Source organism: Octopus sinensis, linkage group LG7, assembly GCF_006345805.1.
Source record: "Octopus sinensis linkage group LG7, ASM634580v1, whole genome shotgun sequence".
Lineage (NCBI taxonomy): Eukaryota > Metazoa > Mollusca > Cephalopoda > Octopoda > Octopodidae > Octopus > Octopus sinensis.
In genome coordinates this window covers 93,032,523-93,056,989 of record NC_043003.1, presented here as the reverse complement: position 1 = coordinate 93,056,989, position 24,467 = coordinate 93,032,523, and the positions used below count along the sequence as shown (strand labels likewise).

At 39.0% G+C, this 24,467-nt stretch overlaps 6 non-coding genes across 6 annotated transcripts; 1 reads left to right on the top strand and 5 right to left on the bottom strand.

The window, feature by feature from the left end:
* Positions 1-2,631: 2,631 nt before the first annotated feature.
* Positions 2,632-2,713, bottom strand: Trnas-gcu. Its single transcript has one exon. It is a non-coding gene; the product is annotated as a tRNA-Ser (tRNA).
* Positions 2,714-6,056: 3,343 nt separating this feature from the next.
* On the bottom strand, positions 6,057-6,138 carry Trnas-gcu. Its single transcript has one exon. It is a non-coding gene; the product is annotated as a tRNA-Ser (tRNA).
* A 5,047-nt stretch (positions 6,139-11,185) lies between these two features.
* Trnas-gcu lies at positions 11,186-11,267 on the bottom strand. The gene has a single exon. It is a non-coding gene; the product is annotated as a tRNA-Ser (tRNA).
* Positions 11,268-13,866: 2,599 nt separating this feature from the next.
* Positions 13,867-13,948, top strand: Trnas-gcu. Its single transcript has one exon. It is a non-coding gene; the product is annotated as a tRNA-Ser (tRNA).
* Positions 13,949-14,277: 329 nt separating this feature from the next.
* Trnas-gcu lies at positions 14,278-14,359 on the bottom strand. Its single transcript has one exon. It is a non-coding gene; the product is annotated as a tRNA-Ser (tRNA).
* Positions 14,360-16,580: 2,221 nt separating this feature from the next.
* Trnas-gcu lies at positions 16,581-16,662 on the bottom strand. The gene has a single exon. It is a non-coding gene; the product is annotated as a tRNA-Ser (tRNA).
* Positions 16,663-24,467: the final 7,805 nt, after the last annotated feature.

Here is a 24,467-nt window from a genome sequence, read left to right as displayed (position 1 = left end):
ATGTATGTATGTATGAATGTATGTATGTATGTATGTATGTATGTATGTATGTATGTATGTATGTATGTATGTATGTATGTACGTATGTATGTATGTGTGTGTGTGTGTATGATTGTATATATGTATGATTGTGCGTATGTACGTATGTATGTATGTATGTATGTGAGTGTGTTCAATTCTTACAGATATTGGTTTTTACCTTTCGTCTTTCGGGGTTGATGAAATTGTTATTCTTTGATTAAAATAGTGATTTAGTCGACTGTGAAATAGTTTTTAAAATGTCCAAGGAATTGTATGGCTGTGTCGTTGTAGAGAATCTCATTACCACTCGCTGGTAATATAGGAAAATGCTGTTGCGAGAGATGTAGAGCAGCATAAGTTTCTTACGAAGAATGTTTCCTCTTAGCTGTGTGCGTGCACGCACACCTTTTCGTTACGTTCTGAGTTCAAATTCCGCCGAGGTCAACTTTGCCTTTCATCCTTTCGGGGTCGATAAATAAAGTACCAGTTTCGCATTGGGGGCGATATAATCGGCTCAATCCCTTCGTCTGTCCTTGTTTGTCCCCTCTATGTTTGGCCCCTTCTGTGCAGTAAAGAAATATATTTAGGGAAGAAAAAAAATGTGTGCAGACAAGGTTTTCAAGACGAAATACGAGGTTTGCTTCTTTTTTTTTTTTTTTTTTTTTTTTTTTTTGCTTAATTTGAGTGATGGTTATTCTCATGGTTGCACACAGGCATTGCAAAGAAAGAAATTGGATCTTTTCGGTTTGAACGGCAGTTTTTAAAAATAATTTCCACGTAACTAAACACTTTAAACTTCGTATACTGGTAGAATTTGTTTATAAAACGTCTTTTTCTTTTGGCTTTATTGAGAAAATTCTATTGTTTGTAAGATATTTGTTGGGTTTTTTTTCTTCAATTTCTGCAATTTCAACCAATCAATGACGTCTATTGAGGTGAAAACATTCTGTGCTGTATAAATATGTCCCTCATTTAAGAAACAGATTAGGTTTATTTACATTTGTGAAGAAAAAAGATACCCTTCCCCCCATCCCTAACCCTAACTAACCCTAACCCTAAAACAGATTGAAATGCAATAGATCGATACTAGGGTCATAATTATGGGTGACAATTTCATATGACACCGCTAGGAAAAACTGCCGTTCAAACCGAAAAGATCCAAAAATTATGCACAATGAAAATTTCAGCACAGACTCATAGTACAAATTAAAGAGAACATTGTCAGCGATGCTGGTTCAATTCACAGTATAAACATTTTGTTTCACTTAAGTATTAATTTTGATATTTCTTACTGTAGAGCAGTGATTTTCAAACTTTTTGCTGGAACGGGACCCCAAGGAAGCATTCCACTGGCTCGAGGAACCCCTGTGCAATAATTTAATAGTCTTATGCACACATATCTGCACAGAAGAATTTAAAATTACTGCCGATTTTAGCAGTTTTGTAACTTCTTGCGGAACCCCTGGACTGTACTGGCGGAACCCTAAGGTTCCGCGGAACACTGGTTGAAAACCACTGCTGTAGAGAATAACCTGGAGAGTGGTCGGCACTGCTAGGATGAATAATCGTTTGGCATACGACATGAAGTCAAAGTATGTTGGGATGACCCAAATTCCCTTTATCTACGGAAAATATATTGTAATTATGATCCTTTTTTAGGGTCATAATTACGTGATATTTTCCAAGAAAAATATTGAAAATATGTTTCTAGAAGTAATACGTTTCTGTTTGTCATAAACAAAATATATTGCGAAACAAAAAGTTATATGAGTAGTTGTGATGTTCATGCATTTTCGAAACATTGGACATTGTTTTAACTTAAATGGAAACCAGTCCGTGAATTCTTATCACTGTTTACCAAGATATTATATATGCCGGTGCCCCAGCGTGACCGCAGCTTTGAAGCTGAAGCAAATTGAAGATTTGTGTGTGTGTGTGTGTGTGTGTGTACTCCCAACTATCCGCCGAACAGAAATGATAAAATCTGAGTAACAATTCTGTGATAATTTTGAAGCTTTAATAAAAAGTATATTATTCTACCTTTGGTATTCGAGTACTATCGTTTCCACCGTGTTTTGCATTTATGTGCTCTGCTGTGTGTGTGGGTGTGTTGTGTGTGTGTGTGTTGTGTGTGTGTGTGGTGTGTGTGTGTGTGTGTGTGTGTGTGTTTATGTGTGTGTATGTGTGTGTGTTTATGTGTATATATATATATATATATATATATATATATATATATATATATATATATATATACGTTTATATATATATATATATATATATATATACGTTACACACAAACACAGATACTTCAGTTATGTAAGTACACATATGTTGTTGGTGGTGATATATTCCTTCTCTGGACTTCTCCGTTTTCCTTTCTGACGAAGAGCTATGCTCGAAATGTCAAAAACTCTCTCTTTTACCAAACGTCAAATTAATACATCCCACATACACGTCCTTTTGTTGTTGTTATTTTCAATGCTAACTTATTCGATTTGACTACACATATAAATAGATACACATATATATGTATAAATATATATACATAAATATAGCTCCTGCCATAACAAAGTACGATGCTTAATTAAGACAATTAAAAAAAAATGCAAGCGACGAGGATGAGATTCGAACTCACGCGGGGAGACCCCAATGGATTAGCAGTCCATCGCCTTAACCACTCGGCCACCTCGTCAACGAGTGACTACAGTAACCATTTGTTTGCTTTATTTGAAAATTAATAAACAAAACCTACCAGATAGTTGAATGTCTGTTAATGCCTTCATATTGATTTACTCGCCCTGACACATATAATGACAACGTATTTAGGTATAATAGCCAACATTCAAAGTTCAATACCTGCAGGGATCAGTTAAGCCACCTGTCAGCACAGGGTCGAAAAACTACTTACACTTCGAATACTATAATGATTTTGTCGATGGCATCATAATTCAAAAGTACAATGAATCGATTTGCTGAAAGGGAAAACGCATAAGCTTTGAGGTGTCCTTCATACGAGTTATATCTAATAGTGAATATTCACCATCAGATATAATGATTCTCAGATGAAGGACATTGCTCGAAACGTTTGCATTTTCCTCTTCCTCATAACAAATCAGTTCATTCTATTGGGTTGTCAGGAAAGTTCGTACTGATTTTTAAAGGAAAGAAAAAGGTCAATAAATACTTACCATTACATTTTTAATCAACCAAATATGAACCATTTTGTTTCACAATACGTCTCCATCTTTCCTTTAACTTGAAAACATCCTCTTCCCAGAATTGAAGTGGTTTCATGGCAACGAATTCATCAAGGTATCTTTTGACGTCATCCAAGGAATTGAAATTTTTACCATTAAGACTATTCTGCAGAGACCTGAATAAGTGGAAATCCGGAAGAACAATGTCTGATGAATACGGATGGTGGGGTGACACATCCCAGCCGAGCTGCAGCAATTTTTGTCTGGTTCCCAAAGAAACGTGCGGTCTTGCATGATCATGTTGGAAAACAACATCCTTCCTGTTGGCCAATTCTAGACGTTTCTCTTGAATTGCTGATTTTAACTCGTCCAGTTGTGTGCAGAATTTCTCAGAATTAATTATCTGGTTACTTGGGAGAAGCTCATAGTACAGAATTCCTTTCCAATCCCACCAGACACAAAGCAAGACTTTTTTAGGGTGAAGACCCGCTTTTGGGGTGGCTAAGGGTGGCTCATGTCACTTACTCCAGGATCGCTTTCTCTGAACATTTCGGTAGATAATCCATTTCTCATCACCTGTCACAATTTGCTTTAAAAAAGGTGCGTTTTCATTCCGTTTATAAAGCGAATGACAGATGGAAATGCGATCCAAAAGGTTCTTCTCACTCAACTCATGTGGTACCCAAGCTTCGTAGCTATTTGTGTTCCCAAGCTTTACCAGGTGCTCATGATCAACGGATTTCAATAGGTTGAGGCTTTCTGCCAATTCTCGGGTTGTGTAATGTGGGTTATTCTCAATTAATGACTGATTTGGTCATCATCTGTAGTGGATGGTCTGCCTGATCGCTCTTTATCAATAAGGCTACAATCTCCAGCTCGGAACCTTGCGAACCACTTACGTACAGTTCTTTCGGATAAAGAAACATTACTGTAAACTGCACATATTTCTTTGGTTGCTTGTGAGGCATTTTTCCCTTTACGGAAAAAGAAAAGCATCAAGTGCCGAAAATGAGCTTTCTTATCTTCCATTTTAAAGGGTTACAGAATTAATACAGGTTATAGGAACATAAACCTCCTTCCACGAAAAGATAGCTTGAACTGTGCTCTAAATGGAAGTGTAGTCAAATCCTATTTTATGTACTCAACCATGTTCTAAAATAAGTCGAAGTGTAAGCTACTATATAAATCGGCACGAACTTTCCGGACAACCCAAAACTTTTTTCAACTGCAATATTCGAAATGAAACTTTTTTATTGGCCCCAAAAGGAGGGAAGGCGAAACTGATCCCTGAGAAAACTGAACGTAGCTCTTAGTCAATTAAATACTGAGCACGATACGCTGCCATTCCTATGTCAAATCGAGAAAATCTTTTCTGAAATTTTATGAATGGGGGCTAGTCAATTACATCGACCCTGGTACTCAACAGGAACTTATTTTATCCACCCCGAAGAGATGATAAGCAAAGTCGACCTCAGTGAAACTTGAACCCAAAAGGTGAAGCCGGAAGAAATACCTATTTCTTTAATACCCACAAGGGGCTAAACACAGCGAGGACAAACAAGGAGAGACAAACGGATTAAGTCGATTATATCAACCTCAGAGCGTAACTGGTACTTATTTAATCGACCCCGTAAGGATGAAAGGCAAAGTCGACCTCGGCGGAATTTGAACTCAGAACGTAAAGACAACTTAGCGGCAGACGAAATACCTATTTCTTTACTACCCACAAGGGGCTAAATACAGAGAGGACAAACAAGGACAGACAAACGTAACTGCGTAACTGGTACTTATTTAATCGACCCCGAAAGGATAAAAGGTAAAGTCGACCTCGGCGGAATTTGAACTCAGAACGTAACGGCAGATAAAATACCTATTTCTTTACTTCCCACATGGGGCTAAACACAGAGAGGACAAACAAGGACAGACAAACGGTTTAAGTCGATTACATCGACCCCCAGTGCGTAACTGATACTTATTTAATCGACCCCGAAAGGATGAAAGGCAAAGTCGACCTTGGCGGAATTTGAACTTTCATACAGTTCGATAACAAGTTGTGGGTCCGTAGAGATACCCCTAATGCGTTTGATGTACTAATGGGAAGTACAGACAGCACCCAGATAGCCGATTTGGTCGGAATTTATATTCTTTATGAAATGGCCGACCAATTCCCAGGCATCTGTGGAGGTCTTTATCGCGACGATTGTCTGCTTTACCTCCAAAACGCTTCGAACCAAAAAAATACAGTATCGATCTATTGCATTTCAATCTGTTTTAGGGTTAGGGTGAGTTAGGGTTAGGGGTGGGGGGAAGGGTATCTTTTTTTCTTCACAAATGTAAATAAACCCAATCTGTTTCTTTAACGTGCGACATATTCATACGGCACAGAATATTTTTTTACCTCAATAGACATCAGTGATTGGTTGAAATTGCAGAAATTGAAAAAAAAAACAACAAATATCTTACAAACTATAGAATTTTCTCAATAAAGCCAAGAGAGAAAGATGTCTTATAAACACATTCTACCAGTATATGAAGTTTAAAATTTTTTAGTTACGTAGAAATTATGTTAAAAATTGCCGTTCAAACCGAAAATATCCAAAGAATTAAGTCAGATGCAATGTAATTTGAAATAATGTCGATATACTAATGTCAAGCAAAACATAAAATGAAATCCGTTGTAGGGACTTCTTAAGTGGCCTCAATTACGTCGTTTTAGTGAAAGTAGAAAGCGGTTTGTAATTTCTAGTTATCGTTACTCTACCTAATATTTCATGTCTAAGCAGGCTACAGTATTTAAATAAAATAATGACCAAAAAAACAATAAATAGGAAAAGGAAACGACGAGGATGAGATTCGAACTCACGCGGGGAGACCCCAATGGATTAGCAGTCCATCGCCTTAACCACTCGGCCACCTCGTCAACGAGTAATGATTACTCATTGTTCTCTTTATTGCTAGATTAGTAACAAACGATAACTGTTTAACAGTTGAATGTTTATCGCTGTCTTTATTGATTTTCTCGACATAACAGATAAATGCCAATGTAGTGAACTTTTTGATTGAATTATTTCGCTACGAGTTTAAAACGTGCTTGGATGTTAATTGTGAACTGCGTACTGGTGCTCGTAGAAGTGCCACAAAAATGATGGCCAGTTTTCCCTACGTAAAGAAATTTGCTGAATTTGTAAGTGATAAAAAGATATACGTATATGTATGTAAATGTATCTATTTACTATGCTACGCCAGACTTCACGGTCCATCATGGCATTACGGAGGTCCTGTTGCTGGATGCCTGTATCCCTGGAGATTACATCAAGGTAGGAGAGTGTGCGCCTTCTGGTATCGCGAGCAGATGGCTTCCAGAGAAGAAGAGTAGAAATTACCACGTTTTCAGCTCTACAACAATGTCCAGCAAACTGGACTCTTCTACCTTTCACAAGAGATGATACAGGTGGTAATTTCCCATATATTTGTACTTTGGTTGGATGACGCTTCCACGAGAGATTTTGAGCTCTCATAAGGAGTGTAAGTTCCATCCAACCGCCTCTCAAGCGTCTTTGATAACGTCCAGATTTCTGAGCCATATAGTAGAATTGTATACACACACACACACTCACAAAACAGTTTACTGTTCCGGTATAGATCAAATCAACAAAAAAGTACTCCATCAGGTGAGAGATATAATTTTAAATGATTGAATCAAGGCAGGTCATATAAGTCTGCTGAATTATCGAGTTTCCCTGGTATGAAACTAGTAGTCGCTCTTATATAAATACTGTGTATATAAATGATATTTATCTCTCTTTGGATGGAGTAATATTTTTGTTGATCCTGCCTATAACAGAACTGTAAACTATATATTTTTAACACATTGTTTTCTCCTACAACTTCATAATCCACATATGTTTGGCATGATAGCTACGTTAAGTTGAGTGGCTAAGAATTCTCCTAAAATCAATACACACAGTTATGAATTTATACTACATGCATTACTCTATAAAGAATATACCTAAACCAACAAATAGCCTAATATCTTAGGAAGCTTTTGGGAAAAGTTGAAAACCTTGTGAGATGGAAAGCCTTACTTTTTTATGCACGTCCATTGAAATTTATGAACTAAAAATACGTAAATAACCACTCCAGATGAAAGATCTATCCCCTTTTGAGGCAGACCTCCTTAATTTAGTAACAAATATAAGATTTCTTAAGTAATATAATTCTCTCCAAATTAAACTAAAATCTGATATTAGATATCTTAAAAGTTTTAAAAAAGATCAATAACCGGTATGAAGTCAGATATGATCGAAATGCTTAGTTAATGCATCACTTCATTTCCACTAAATATAAGAAAGCTAAGATAGATAGATACAGTGATGTTAACGATGAGATTAAATTCCTCTCTAAAAGAAGTAAAATTGATGACAGTGTAGCGTGGCAGTTTCAGCCATTTTGAAATATGACTATAGCGATTGCTAATATCTTCACTGTGTGAAAGGCAAGGCAGAAATGATCTCGTTTGAGGTTACAACCATCTTTGGTCAACTTGTTCTTGTTCTAAACACTAACTTGATTGGCTGACAGGTGACACGAGTGGTCTCTACGTGTTTCGCGCCACTGGTTGACATATGACACGAGGGTCCCTACGTAGTCCGCGCCACTGGTTGACACGTGACGCGAATCGTCTCGACTTATTTCGCGCCATAATTGCGAATCAGCCAATCAAGACTTTCGGTTAAAATTCCATTTTCTGGAGTTCGGTGAGCCAACCAAACAGTATATAAAGCAGGGTTCACAGACACTTATGTCTTGAGTTCCAGTTCTTCTAAGAACTAACTTAGGCCACCTGCTGCTCAACTTAGAGATATGCGATTGTCTCTGCTACTACCTGTTGCTACGCTAATCTATACAAACACTGAAAGCCTCTCGAGTAGATTCCAGCACCTTGCCCTATGAACAGTAAACTAAATGCCATTGTTAATTCTATGTTCAGTACCTTTGGGTATGCTTCACGCCACCCGAACACACAGACACAAAACGTGCTAACGCTTACGAACTCTTAAAATCCACATGATTGTAAGATATGTAAAATAAATAATATTTCTGTACCAACAGAAGACTTGTGTCAATTCACTTATGTCCTATTGTCGTTGTATGTATTTTATGGCTTTGAATAATTCGTTAAGAGTAGAACCGCGTGCGATCGTATTTCCTACACGATACGACCACATGTGATCCTATTTCTTACAACAGGTTAGAATACTTAGCTGAAAGAGAAAGTTCCATTGCTTTAAAAGATCACAAACTAAAAGATATCAGTAATAAACTACCCAAAATTTTCAGAAATTGCACAGCAATTGCAAGCACTTGAAGAAATTTCTCGTGTAGAATTCGAAAACACCGCCCTCTCTGGATTAAGCTGCTGTCTCGCAGACTTTGACCTCCTCACCCCTATGTTATTCTACACCAGCTAGATTGATTATGATTTCTAAAGACAAAGGAGACGCAACATTTTTTTTGTCCTTTCTTTCCCCGTTTTTATTCCAGTTTTTGCATCAACCTTTATGTGTTTTCTCACAAGCCAGCGCAATAGTTTTTATATAGGGCTAACCATGTACACTCAGCCTGAAAGGTTACTTGGAGACTCAAGGCACGTTAGATAGATTTACCGAATTATCGTGTTTCCATGGCATGAAACTATTAGTAGCACTTATTCAAATACTCTGTGTGTGTATGTCTCTGTGTGTACATATGTACATGGTATGCATGTATGTATGTATATATGTATGTATGTATGTATGTATGTATGTATGTATGTATGTATGTACGTATGTATGTATGTGTGTGTGTGTGTATGATTGTATGTATGTATGTATGATTGTACGTATGTACGTATGTATGTATGTATGTATGTATGTATGTATGTGTGTGTGTTCAATTCTTACAGATATTGGTTTTTACCTTTCGTCTTTCGGGGTTGATGAAATTGTTATTCTTTGATTAAAATAGTGATTTAGTCGACTGTGAAATAGTTTTTAAAATGTCCAAGGAATTGTATGTCTGTGTCGTTGTAGAGAATCTCATTACCACTCGCTGGTAATATAGGAAAATGCTGTTGCGAGAGATGTAGAGCAGCATAAGTTTCTTACGAAGAATGTTTCCTCTTAGCTGTGTGCGTGCACGCACACCTTTTCGTTACGTTCTGAGTTCAAATTCCGCCGAGGTCAACTTTGCCTTTCATCCTTTCGGGGTCGATAAATAAAGTACCAGTTTCGCATTGGGGGCGATATAATCGACTCAATCCCTTCGTCTGTCCTTGTTTGTCCCCTCTATGTTTGGCCCCTTCTGTGTAGTAAAGAAATATATTTAGGGAAGAAAAAAAATGTGTGCAGACAATGTTTTCAAGACGAAATACGAGGTTTGCTTCTTTTTTTTTTTTTTTTTTTTTTTTTGCTTAAATTTGAGTGATGGTTATTCTCATGGTTGCACACAGGCATTGCAAAGAAAGAAATTGGGATCTTTTCGGTTTGAACGGCAGTTTTTAAAAATAATTTCCACGTAACTAAACACTTTTAAACTTCGTATACTGGTAGAATGTGTTTATAAAACGTCTTTTTCTTTTGGCTTTATTGAGAAAATTCTATGGTTTGTAAGATATTTGTTGTTTTTTTTCTTCAATTTCTGCAATTTCAACCAATCAATGACGTCTATTGAGGTGAAAACATTCAGTGCTGTATAAATATGTCCCTCGTTTAAGAAACAGATTAGGTTTATTTACATTTGTGAAGAAAAAAGATACCCTTCCCCCCATCCCTAACCCTAACTAACCCTAACCCTAAAACAGTTTGAAATGCAATAGATCGATACTAGGGTCATAATTATGGGTGACAATTTCATATGACACCGCTAGGAAAAACTGCCGTTCAAACCGAAAAGATCCAAAAATTGTGCACAATGAAAATTTCAGCACAGACTCATAGTACAAATTAAAGAGAAATGTATAAACATTTTGTTTCACTTAAGTATTAATTTTGATATTTCTTACTGTAGAGAATAACCTGGAGAGTGGTCGGCACTGCTAGGATGAATAATCGTTCGGCACACGACATGAAGTCAAAGTATGTTGGGATGACCCAAATTCCCTTTATCTACGAAAAGTATATTGTAATTATGATCCTTTTCTAGGGTCATGATTACGTGATATTTTCCAAGAAAAATATTGAAAATATATGTTTTTAGAAGTAATACGTTTCTGTTTGTCATAAACAAAATATATTGCGAAACAGAAAGTTATATGAGTAGTTGTGATGTTCATGCATTTTCGAAACATTGGACATTGTTTTAACTTAAATGGAAACCAGTCCGTGAATTCTTATCACTGTTTACCAATATGTTATATATGCCGGTGCCCCAGCGTGACCGCAGCTTTGAAGCTGAAGCAATTTAAAGATTTGTGTGTGTGTGTGTGTACTCACAACTATCCGCCGAACAGAAATGATAAAATCTGAGTAACAATTCTGTGATAATTTTGAAGCTTTGATAAAAAGTATATTATTCTACCTTTGGTATTCGAGTACTATCGTTTCCACCGTGTTTTGCATTTATGTACTCTGCTCACCTGTGTGTGTATATATAAATATATACGATACGTTACACACAAACACAGATACTTCATTAATGTAAGTACACATGTGCTGTTGGTGATATATTTCCTTCTCTGGACTTCTCCGTTTTCCTTTCTGACGAAGAGCTATGCTCGAAATGTCAAAAACTCTCTTTTTACCAAACGTCAAATTAATACATCCCACATACACGTCCTTTTGTTGTTGTTATTTTCAATGCTAACTTATTCGATTTGACTACACATATAAATAGATATACACATATATATGTATAAATATATATACATACATATAGCTCTGCCATAACAAAGTACGATGCTTAATTAAGACAATTAAAAAAAATGCAAGCGACGAGGATGAGATTCGAACTCACGCGGGGAGACCCCAATGGATTAGCAGTCCATCGCCTTAACCACTCGGCCACCTCGTCAGCGAGTGACTGCAGCAATCAATTTGTTTGCTTTATTTGAAAATTAATAAACAAAACCTACCAGATAGTTGAATGTCTGTTAATGCCTTCATATTGATTTACTCGCCCTGACACATAAAATGACAACGTATTTAGGTATAATAGCCAACATTCAAAGTTCAATACCTGCAGGGATCAGTTAAGCCACTCGTTAGCACAGGGTCGAAAAAATACTTACTCTTCGAATACTATAATGATTTTGTCGATGGCATCATAATTCAAAAGTACAAGGAATCGATTTGCTGAAAGGGAAAACGCAAAAGTTTTGAGGTGTGTCCTTCATACGAGTTATATCTAATAGTGAATATTCACCATCAGATAATATGATTCTCAGATGAAGGACATTGCTCGAAACGTTTGTATTTTCCTCTTCCTCACAACAAATCAGTTCATTCTATTGGGTTGTCCGGAAAGTTCGTGCCGATTTCTAAAGGAAAGAAAAAGGTCAATAAATAATTACCATTACATTTTTAATCAACCAAATATGAACCATTTTGTTTCACAATACGTCTCCATCTTTCCTTTAACTTGAAAACACCCTCTTCCCAGAATTGAAGTGGTTTCATGGTAACGAATTCATCAAGGTATCTTTTGACGTCATCCAAGGAATTGAAATTTTTACCATTAAGACTATTCTGCAGAGACCTGAATAAGTGGAAATTCGAAGGAACAATATCTGATGGATTTGGAGGGTGGGGTAACACATCTCAGCCGAGCTGCAGCAATTTTTGTCTGGTTCCCAAAGAAACGTGCGGTCTTGCATGATCATGTTGGAAAACAACATCCTTCCTGTTGGCCAATTCTGGACGTTTCTCTTGAATTGCTGCTTTTAACTCGTCCAGTTGTGTGCAGAATTTCTCAGAATTAATTATCTGGTTACTTGGGAGAAGCTCATAGTACAGAATTATTTTCCAATCCCACCAGACACAAAGCAAGACTTTTTTAGGGTGAAGACCCGCTTTTGGGGTGGCTAAGGGTGACTCATGTCACTTACTCCAGGATCGCTTTCTCTGAACATTTCGGTAGATAATCCATTTCTCATCACCTGTCACAATTTGCTTTAAAAAAGGTGCGTTTTCATTCCGTTTATAAAGCGAATGACAGATGGAAATGCGATCCAAAAGGTTCTCACTCAACTCGTGTGGTACCCAACATCGTAGCGATTTGTGTGCCCAAGCTTTACCAGGTGCTCATGATCAACGGATTTCGATAGGTTGAGGCTTTCTGCCAATTCTCGGGTTGTGTAATATGGGTTATTCTCAATTAATTACTTGATTTGGTCATCATCTGTAGTGGATGGTCTGCCTGATTGCTCTTTATCAATAAGGCTACAATCTCCAGCTCGGAACCTTGCAAATCACTTTCGTACAGTTCTTTTGGATAAAGAAACATTACTGTAAACTGCACATATTTCTTTGGTTGCTTGTGAGGCATTTTTCCCTTTACAGAAAAAGAAAAGCATCAAGTGCCGAAAATGAACTTTCATATCTTCCATTTTAAAGGGTTACAGAATTAACACAGATTATAGGAACATAAACCTCCTTCCACGAAAAGATAGCTTAAACTGTGCTCTAAATGGAGGTGTAGTCAAATCCTATTTTATGGACTCAACCGTGTTCTAAAATAAGTCGAAAGGTAAGCTACTATAAATCGGCACGAACTTTCCGGACAACCCAAAACTTTTTTCAACTGCAATATTCGAAAATAAACTTTTTTATTGGCCCCAAAAGGAGGGAAGGCGAAACTGATCCCCGGGGAAACTGAACGTAGCTCGTAGTCTATTAAATACTGAGCACGATACGCTGCCATTCCTATGTCAAATCGAGAAAATCTTTTCTGAAATTTTATGGATGGGGGCTAGTCAATTACATCGACCCTGGTACTCAACAGGAACTTATTCTATCCACCCCGAAGAGATGATAAGCAAAGTCGACCTCAGTGAAAATTGAACCCAAAAGGTGAAGCCGGAAGAAATACCTATTTCTTTACTACCCACAAGGGGCTAAAGATAGAGAAGACAAACAAGGACAGACAAACGGATTAAGTCGATTACATCGACCCCAGTGCGTAACTGGTACTTATTTAATCGACCCCGAAAGGATGAAAGGCAAAGTTGACCTCGGCGGAATTGGAACTCGCAACGTAACGGCAGACGAAATACCTATTTCTTTATTACCCACAAGGGGCTAAACACAGAGAGGACAAACAAGGACAGACAAACGGTTTAAGTCGATTACATCGACCTCCTGTGCATAACTGGTACTTATTTAATCGACTCCGAAAGAATGAAAGGCAAAGTCGACCTCGGCGGAATTTGAACTCAGAACGTAAAGGGCAGGCGAAATACCGCTAAGCATTTCGCCCGGCGTACTAACGATTTTGCCAGCTCACCGCTTTTGCCAGCTCATCGCCTTTTGTCCACTTGCAGCTTTTATTTTTCTTAGTACGCTGCTTTCCATTTAGAGAAAATCAATAAGAAGACATTAACGAACGCTTAACTGTCAGCCAGTTGTCTGTTATGTATTTTCAAATAGACAACAATAGCAGTGACTTATCAGTTGACGAGGTGGCCGAGTGGTTAAGGCGATGGACTGCTAATCCATTGGGGTCTCCCCGCGTGAGTTCGAATCTCATCCTCGTCGATTATATATTTTGTTTTTCACTTATTTAAACATCGTATTCTACTGAGGCTGAAGTTATATAGATATTGTGATGGTGACTAGAAATCACGGAGCTGGTTTCCAATTTACCTTAGATAAAGTTAGTGCGATGTTTCGAAAATGCAAGAACATTACAGCTAATTATTTCACAACATACTTTGTTTGTAATGGTTTCAAATTTTGCAACAAGGGCAGGAATTTTGGTGGGAGGGGATGGGTCGATCTAATAAACACCTACCTTTCTCTGTATAAACGCTGCCACAGAACAACAGAATACTTAAATAAGAGAATTAGAGAAAAAAAAAAATGAACGACGAGGATGAGATTCGAACTCACGCGGGGAGACCCCAATTGATTAGCAGTCCATCGCCTTAACCACTCGGCCACCTGGTACTTTTATCAACCCCGAAAGGATAAACGGTAAAGTTGATTTCAGAACGTTGCGACGGGCAAAATACTGCTGAGCATTTCGCCCGGCGTGCTAACGATTCTGCCAGTAACTTGTATTATTCATTTTCGCTTTTTTTGATATATTTTTTTGAAAAATCTTCCGGACAAGTTCTCGATTTATGTGATTAAGAAGCTCGTTTTGAACCATGTCGTTTCTGGTTCAGTCCTTCTACGCGGCACTTTGGGGTGTCTTCTACTGTAGCCCCGCTTTGACTAATGATTTGTGAATGAATTTGGTAGATGGAAACTGTATAGAATATGGAAGCCTGTTGTGTGCGTGCGTGCGTGCGTGTGTGCGTGTGTGCGTGTGTGTGTGTGTGTGTGTGTGTGTGTGTGTGTGTGTGTGTGTGTGTGTGTGTGTGTGTTTGTCCCCCATCACAGCTTGACTACCGGTGTTGGTTTTCTTACGCTCCCGTAACGTCGCGCGGTTTAGCAAAAAAGAGAGAAGAAAGGCAGAGGGAGAGAGAGAGAGAGAAAGATAGAGGGAAGAGAGAGAGAGAGAGAGAGAGAGACGAATAGAATATGTACCAAACTTAGAGAATAAGTACTGGGCTTGATTTGTTCGACTAAGCCCTATTAAGCCCTTTCAAAGCGGTCCCCATCATGGCCCCAGTACAATGACTGAAACAAGTAAAACATCAAATATAAAACGTTAACTATGACTCTTAAAAGGTCCTAGTTACGGTATATTTTTCATAGTCAGAGGGATTTGTCTTTATGAAATAAGTTATGCAATTGCCAATCCTTGCAGTGAGGAGCACTCACCAGATGAACCAGCGATACAAGTTCAATTTACAGTACTCTTTCACTCTTTTCAGTCATTTGACTGCGGCCATGCTGGATCACCGCCTTTAGTCGAGCAAATCGACCCCGGGACTTATTCTTTGTAAGCCCAGTACTTATTCTATCGGTCTATTTTGCCGAACCGCTAAGTGACGGGGACGTAAACACACCAGCATCGGTTGTCAAGCAATGCTAGGGGGACAAACACAGACACACAAACCCACACACACACATATATATATACACATATATACGACAGGCTTCTTTCAGTTTCCGTCTACCAAATCCACTCACAAGGCATTGGTCGGCCCGGGGCTATAGCAGAAGACACTTGCCCAAGATGCCACGCAGTGGGACTGAACCCGGAACCATGTGGTTGGTTAGCAAGCTACTTACCACACAGTCACTCCAGTAGATATTTTTTTTTTCATTAAGGATTTATTTATATATGTATATTTCTTGACATATTTAAAAAATGGGATAATGCTCCTTCTCGATTTATACAGACTCATAGGGCTGTTTTCCCGTTTACTCTGGTGTATATACTCCCCACTAGACTCGACGCCGGTCCGTTGCTGAGTAGACTGGCTCAACGTGAAATGAAATATTTTGATCAAGAACACAGCGCATCGCTCGGTCCAGGAATTGAAACCACGATCTTACGATCAAAACTGCATAAAGGCAACATGAAGTGGTGACCCAGATACCCTTTAACTGTGAAAAATATATCGAAACTATGAACTTTTTAGTCACGGGATAATTTTTCAGGAGAAATTAAAAAATATAAGTTTTATATGAGTAAGGTTCTTCAGTTTATTATACTCTTTACTCTTTTACTTTTTTCAGTCATTTGACTGCGGCCATGCTGGAGCACCACCTTTTGTCGAGCAAATCGACCCCGGGACTTATTCCTTGTAAGCCCAGTACTTATTCTATCGGTCTATTTTGCCGAACCGCTAAGTGACGGGGACGTAAACACACCAGCATCGGTTGTCAAGCAATGCTAGAGGAACAAACACAGACACACGAACATATACACACACATACATATATATATATACATATATACGACAGGCTTCTTTCAGTTTCCGTCTACCGAATCCACTCACAAGGCTTTGGTCGGCCCGAGGCTATAGCAGAAGACACTTGCCCAAGATGCCATGCAGTGGGACTGAACCCGGAACCATGTGGTTGGTTAGCAAGCTACTTACCACACAGCCACTGCGAAATAAGAAATGAAATAAGCTGATGTGATGTTCATGTATTTTCCAGATATGTAACGAGGCCAATTCGTGAACTCTGATCACTGAGAGTCTACCTTTCTCTGTATAAACGCTGCAACACAAGAACAGAATACTTAAATAAGAGAAAAAAAAATGAACGACGAGGATGAGATTCGAACTCACGCGGGGAGACCCCAATGGATTAGCAGTCCATCGCCTTAACCACTCGGCCACCTCGTCAGCCACTTGCGAAACAAGGAGAACTTGATTTCTTTATTTGAAAATATATTATACATGATAACTGCCTGACTGTATTTCTTGAATGTCTTTAAAAAGATGTAGGTTGGCAGAGTCATTAGAGCGCCAGAAAATATTACTGCGTGGTATTTATTCTGAAACTTTATATTTTCTGTTCAAATCCCGCTGAAGTTAACTTTGCTATTTATCCTTCAACAGTTGATGAAATAAAGCACAAGGTAAGTTTTGGGTGATGTAATTGACTAATCAATTTCCCCGAAAATTACTGGCCTTTTGCCTCAATTACAAACAATGTCTTCGTATTGATTTTTAAGAACAATAATAGAAATAACAGCGTGTCATGCTAATATTTAATAGACCCAAGGCAGCGCCTGGCAGAATCATTAGCAGTATTTAGTCCGTGTTTACATTCTGAGTCCAAATTCCGCCGAGGTCGACTTAGCCTTTCATCCAATCGGGGTCGATAAAATAAGTACCAGTTGAGTACTTATTAAGTACAATTAATTATTTAGGTCGATGTAATCTACTTACCCACTTCCCTGAAATTGTTGACCTAGTACCAAAATTTGAAACCAGTATTTAATATACACAGTTCTGAGTTCTATTTCCGTAAGAATTATTTTTGTTTTTTTATCCTTCCAAGGTCAAAATAGATAGTATCTGACAACAGCACTCATTGTTTTGTTTTGTTTTTTTTTGTTTTGTTTTCATCGAATGGCTTTATATTTAAATTTATTTCAACATATTTTATTCACGCTAGATTGTGCATAAAATATCATGTAATTTGTAATATGTAATATGTATGTATGTATGTATGTATGTATGTATGTATGTATGTATGTATGTATGTATGTATGTATGTATGTATGTATGTCTTAAGGCTGTATCATGCGCGGGGACAGAAATAATCGGACTGAATACCCGATCGCGCGGTTAAACCATTTGCTGTGTAGGACTCCTAGCCTTTGTTGGGGCATCCTTCTAGGAGAAGGTAACTCAGGTAACTGGGATAACTCCGACATAAACCTGCGGCTCAGTGGTTACCGATGATGTTGACTTGTTCTTCTTTTCGGATTATGGTTGCTGTTGCTTAGTGAGTGGGATTGACTCAGTGCACAGCCTTTCCCCACTTTAAAAAAAAGTCTTCTTGCACAGGCATTGCACGATAACAACATTGATTAAGCTTCGCGCAATGGCCATACTCGATAACGAGGGGGCAGCCACCATGTATGTATGTACGTACATACGTATGTATGTATGTATGTATGTATGTATGTATGTATGTATGTATGTATGTATGTATGTATGTGTGTAGGTAGGTAGGTAAGTAGGTAGATAGGTATGCATGAATGTATGTTGATGTTACTGAGTAATGAGCTCTACAATCTTAAGAAGCGAGCAGGTGTAGCAGCTGTAGCTCCCCTTCGCTCTAAGGATGGAGAAAAACTGTACTCTACTATGGAAACAGCGCTCCTCTGCTCTGCTCGACAGGTATACTGAAGCAGATCCTACTGCACAGTAGAGTCTTGATCAGTTGTCGAAAACCTCTACAATCCACCAACTATCAACGAAGTAAAATCAATTATTGGTCAGCTAAATACTGGCAAGGCGACTGGCAAAGGTTTATCATGGTAGTGAGAACATGATACTCTTTATGCACAAGATCATTCGCGTGACAGGCAGGACACTATCATGATACCTCTCTACAAAAGTAAAGTACCACGTGAGAACCGTGAAAAATGTCGTGGTATTGCTCTGTTGGCAACTGCAGGAAAGATCGTTGCCGCGCTACTTCTGACAAAGCTAAATGTCCACATCACACAGACAGGATCTTTCCTGAATCTCAGTGTGACTTCAAACCAAACCGAAGTATAACAGGTATGATATTCACGGCTAGACAAGTTCAGAAAAGTGTTTTGAACAAAGCCTCTACCAAATTGATCTAACAAAAGCATTCGACGCCGTACATTGTGAAATTACTACGGTGCTTCTATGATGATATAGAAGTCTGTGTAAACGTAGGCAGGATTATCACAGAGCTCTTTAAGGTGAAGAATGGTTCAAAGATGACGGCCTTATTGCACCATCATTATTCGCGATCTTCTCTGTAGTTCTTCTTCACGCTTTCAGAGACTGCGACGTGGATGTGTATATACATTATCGATCATCAAGTAGACTCTTCAACATTCAGCATTTTGCAGCAAAGACGAAAACTCTTCAGTCTTTAGTGCGTGGTCTCTTACATACCGATGACTGACATTGTGTTACACATCACACAGGGAATATAAAACTTGATGGACAGACATTCGAGCGTCTTCAAAGCTTTTAGCAGCACCATCAGCCTTGAAAAAAAACGGTAGCAATGTACCAACTTGCACATGGAGTGCTATGCGTAGAGGTATAAACTGAAGGTGGTTGTTAAGTTTACATACCTAGGTAGCACTATCAGCCGACACTGTTCTTTAGATTATCAGATCAAAGCACGAATATTAAGGGTCACAGATGGCTTCGCCGCTCTGAACAGTTGTATCTAGTCCCAAAGAAACTTGAAAAATAACACCAAGTTAGCAATCTTAAACCCTGCGTACTGATATCCCATTATTTTCGTGTGAAACACGGGTAGCGTACCGTCATCACTTAAAAACATTTGATCGATTTCATCAACAGTGTTTGAGAAACATCTTACGCATCCACTGGATGACTCTTACCCTAGATATGTGGTTTTAGAAAGAGCCAAAGCAGCGAGTATTGATGCCCACATCCTGTATGCGCCGGGTTGGTAATGTAGTGCGTCATGACAGCAGAATCCCCAAGCAAATGTTGTGTGGCGAACTGTCACAAGCCACTCGACCACAACATAAACTAAGAGAGAGATTCAAGGACAACTTAAAAGAATCACATGGAATCTGTGAGAACAGGAGTGGGAAGATATCTTAGGTGATAGGAAAACCTGGAAGCAAAGACATTATGACAGAGTGAACTTATTCCAGCGAATGCAGACGAGTGACCACGCATGTGGAGATCAGCACAAAGAGACAATTCCGTTGACTCTACAGTCCCTCACCTAGTCTGTGAAATCTGTGACCACATATGTATGTCTTGTGCATGCTTGGTGAGCCTCTAAAAAAGTCACACAGAAAGATCTGTTATAAACCACAACGGCTTTCTTGTTGGGGCCAATCTCACATGCAGTGTCTGCCAGAAAACGTACATAAATTACTCGGGTTTATCTAGGTACACCAGGCTGCTAAGAGAAAAATTATCAGAGTGGTCCGGAACAACAAGAAGTCAAAAGAATTTACATGAATGTTGAACCTGCAACAAGTCCTGTAAGTCGTGTGGCAGGATCCAGGAGCCATTGTCGCTCTCATAACATGAATGCTGTGATGCACTTTATTTAGTCACCCATGTTCATACACGTTGAACGAGTCGGCATCCACCATGTCTGTCTGTCTCTCTCTCTCTCTCTCTATGTATGTATGTGTATATGTACGTATGTATGTATGTTCTTTTATTCATTGTGCTGCGGCCACGCTGGGGCATTCTCTTGAAAGGTTTAGTTTAACAAATTGTCTCGTACTTGTTATTCTACCCATTCCATTTTGCCGAGAGTGGTTGTCAAGTGATGTAGGAATACACTCGTAGACACGCATACATACACATATTACACACAAGCACACACATCATATGTTTACGTGTGTGTGTGTGTGTGTGTGTGTGTGTGTGTGTGTGTGTGTGCATGTGTGTGTGTGTGTGTGTATGAACTAATATATATACATATATATATTTATGTATGTACTTACATACAGGTCCAAAAAGGGTACGGGCGTCGCTATATATATATGTGTGTATATGTAAAAAAATACAAACTGGGACAAGAACGCAAAACATTTAGAAGACGATACGAAAAACACGGACGGGACATTCGAAGCCTTCAATCTTCAGTCAAGAACCGGATCATCCTCGCAAGATTAATCAGCCGAAATTGCGAGGATGATCCGGTTCTTGACTGAAGATTGAAGGCTTCGAATGTCCCGTCCATGTTTTTCGTATCGTCTTCTAAATGTCTTGCGTTCTTGTCCCAGTTTGTATTTTTTTTACATATACATATATATTTATGCATGTATGTTCCTTTAAATACGCCGTCATTGGCCAGAGTTAAAAGTAATCAATTGAATAATAATCAAGGGGAAAGAAACACAGCATCAAGAATATTGATGTTTGTCATAAGTTGTCTCCCTTGTAATTCTTCCGTCTTGCTATGATGTTTTAGTTATTTCCCTTAGACAATGCTATATGAGGATATTACTGTAGTAGATAATATCAGATAGTCATCCATGTAACATTTTTTATATAACTGATGTGAATCAAAATTTTACTTTATAAAGTAATTAGTAGCTCTCGTTGCAATCGTACGGCGACTTGAATAGAAGTAAACTAATCCTGATGAGCTCAAATAACAACGAAGGTTGTCGTATCAATTCTTATTCGAAGTTTCTAAAAAGACCAGTCGTATTTTCACAAGACCTAAATTGGTATGACTCTTTATGCATATTTATTCCTAACACAAGCTGTATTCGTACGCAGTCAAAATGAGGAAGTTTTGTTTTTAAAATTAGAATTATCTCCCCTGACAATTAACACATTTCTATGTTGTTTATTAACAATATATTTCCTAGTTATTTATACCACATCGATAAATGCATGACGAAACCCATAGGATGATTGCAGTTTATTGTAGTTGATGCATTTATAATTTTGTATATCTTCTTAAAATTTTGTTTGTAGGAATGCAAAATACACATAAAATTACGGGTGCTGATGTCAGCGCCCGTAACTCATAGGAGAGAAAAACCAATAAATACAGGGGCCTGGCTGCTATCAGTTTACGTCGGTCGGCGTCGATACGTCGAGTGTTCTGAGACCCCGTGCTACTGATTTCCTCCGCAAAATCGGGATAGCAGCGTCCCGTTGGAGAAATGAGCCCCGCGGAGTGAAGTGGTTGTTGCAATGAATGTCACTGGTCAGTCACCGCAGCAACGCCATCACGATAGTTACTGCCGGGCGCGGTTGAGCACCTCACTTGTTCTGAGATATGCTGTCCATCTCCCTTTCCCTCGGCTGCTTTACACTCTTTACTCTTTTATTTGTTTCAGTCAGTTGACTGCGGCCATGCTGGAGCACCGCCTTTAGTCGAGAAACTCGACCCCGGGACTTATTCTTTGTAAGCCCAGTACTTATTCTATCGGTCTCTTTTGCCGAACCGCTAAGTGACGGGGACATAAACACACCAGCATCGGTTGTCAAGTAATGCTAGGGGGACAAACACAGACACACAAACACACACACGCATATATATATATATATATATATATATATAATATATATATATATAATATATATATATATGTATATATATATATATATAATATATATATATATATTATATTATATATATATATATATATATACGACGGGCTTCTTTTCAGAGTCCGTCTACCAAATCCACTCACAAGGTTTTGGTCGACCGAGGTTATAGTAGAAGACACTTGCCCAAGGTGCCACGCAGTGGGACTGAACCCGGAACCATGTGGTTGGTAAACAAGCTACTTACCACACAGCCACTCCTGCTTTGCCCCATCCACTTCTTTTTTCTTTTTGATCTCACTTCTTTCTTATTTCTTAGTATTAAAAAATTCTAATAAAATAAAATTTAAATCGCTGATGGCGGCTCATAGGTGCATGTTGTTTACCTTGACTTTGTTAAAGCTTTTAATTCTGTGCCACGCAAAAGACTTGTGGCAAAACTCTCTGCAATGGGTGCGAAAGATGATCTTTTTAACTGGTTGGAGTCTTTCATTCTCAGCCGAAAAGATATAGTCACAGTTCTAGGACAGCATTCTTCACCCCATGAGATGTCATCTGGTGTACAAATGGAGTAAGTACTACTTTTGCAAAGAATAAGTTCTGGTGTCGATTTCTTCGACTAAAACCCTTTAGGCGGTGCTCCAGCATGGCCGCAGTCAAATGACTGAAACAAGTAAAAGAATTAAAAAATAGAAGAATACCAAAAGAACCGACAACACAACGGTTGGCACTCGGTCTTGGATACATGTGAATGCGCTTCACATTCTTGACGCTGTCGACCTTCAGCAATTTGATGGCAACCTGGAAAAAAGAGAAAAAAATCCTTCAGCCTGTGAAATTCGTCCTCTTTACTATTTCAACTTGTGCCCTTTTCCTCGTCCACTAGCTCTATTTGGTGCCGTTTTACCATGGGATATGAACGTTCATACGTTCATTGTGTGTGTGTGCGCTCGTGTGTGTGTGTGTGTGTGTGTGTGTGTGTGTGTGTGTGTGTGTTTATTTACTGTACTTCACTGCACATGACAAAAAATTATTAAAACAAAACAATTAAAATGTGTAGGAGTGAGTTGAAAGAAAGGAGAGCAATAATAATACTAATAACCCTTTCTACTAGGCACAAGGCCTAAAATTTTGTGGGGTAGAACTAATCGATTGCATTGGCCCCGATACTCATCCGATACTTATTTTATCGATTCCGAAAGGATGGAAGGCAAAGTCCACCTCGGCGGAATTTGAACTTAAAACTTAAAGACGGACAAAATACTGCTTAGCATTTTGTCCGGAGTGTTAACGTTTCTGCCAACTCGCCGCCTTATATTCAATATTGATTTCAAATTTCAGCTCAAGGCCATTAAGTCTGCGGGAAGGGATAAGTCAATTACATCGACTCCAGTCAACTGGTACTTAATTCCTCGCTCCCCCACCCCCACCCAGTGGGTGAAAGGCAAAGTCGATCTAGGTGGAATTTCAACTCAGAACGTTTAGACGGACGAAATGTTTTACGTTCTGAGTTGAAATTCCACCGAGGTTGACTTTGCTTTTCACCCACTCGAACTGGACACAAGGGTAGATGCAATCGACTGGCACTAGGACCGTTGCTAAGCCCCTGAAACCCTGCGGTCGCAGGGGGCCTCCGCAGTTGAGAGGCCCCATGTTAAAATCAAAGTACATAAATGAGCCATCTAATTACTTTGGTTAAGATGTTAACTGAAAATTTTAAGTCAGACGAAGAAAAAAATACGAAGGTGTACCATAAATAAATTTAAAAGGAACGAAAAAAGTAAAAGGAAAAAGCTTGTCAACGAATTCCCTAAGGGGATAAAAGAAAGACGAAAGTAATCCAAGGCAATGAAAATAAGAACTTCAACAAAAAAGACGAAAAAGGAAGCAATGGTGATGAAAGATGGGGATGTATACTTATACATACATGCAAACGTACGCACATACATACATAATAATGTTCGTCCTTCGGGTTCGAAGATGACCACTGACATCATCTGGTGGAACTGCCGCTATGAGACCGAAGGTAGCTGGTGAGGCCAATCCGGGCAAGGAAGCCCCTCCCACAGGTGGGGCAGAAGTGGGTAGGGGCTGTGCTACTGGTGCAGGCGGCTCTGGCTTTCCGCATCTGGCGTTTCTGCTCTGCTGACCGAATCCGTCCCTCCTCGGCTGTCCCTGCTCCTGTGGTGATTGCGCTGCGCCAGGATGAGCGGTCGGCAGCAAGTGTCTCCCAAGTCTCTGTGCCGATTGAGAAGTCTTTGAGAGAGACCTTGAGACTGTCCTTGAAGCGCTTCTTCTGCCCTCCGACTTTGCGTTTGCCCTGGCTGAGTTCACCGTAGAATAGCTGTTTTGGGATGCGAGTGTCGGACATGCGGGAGACGTGGCCCGCCCATCTCAGCTGGGCCTTGCGCATGATCGTG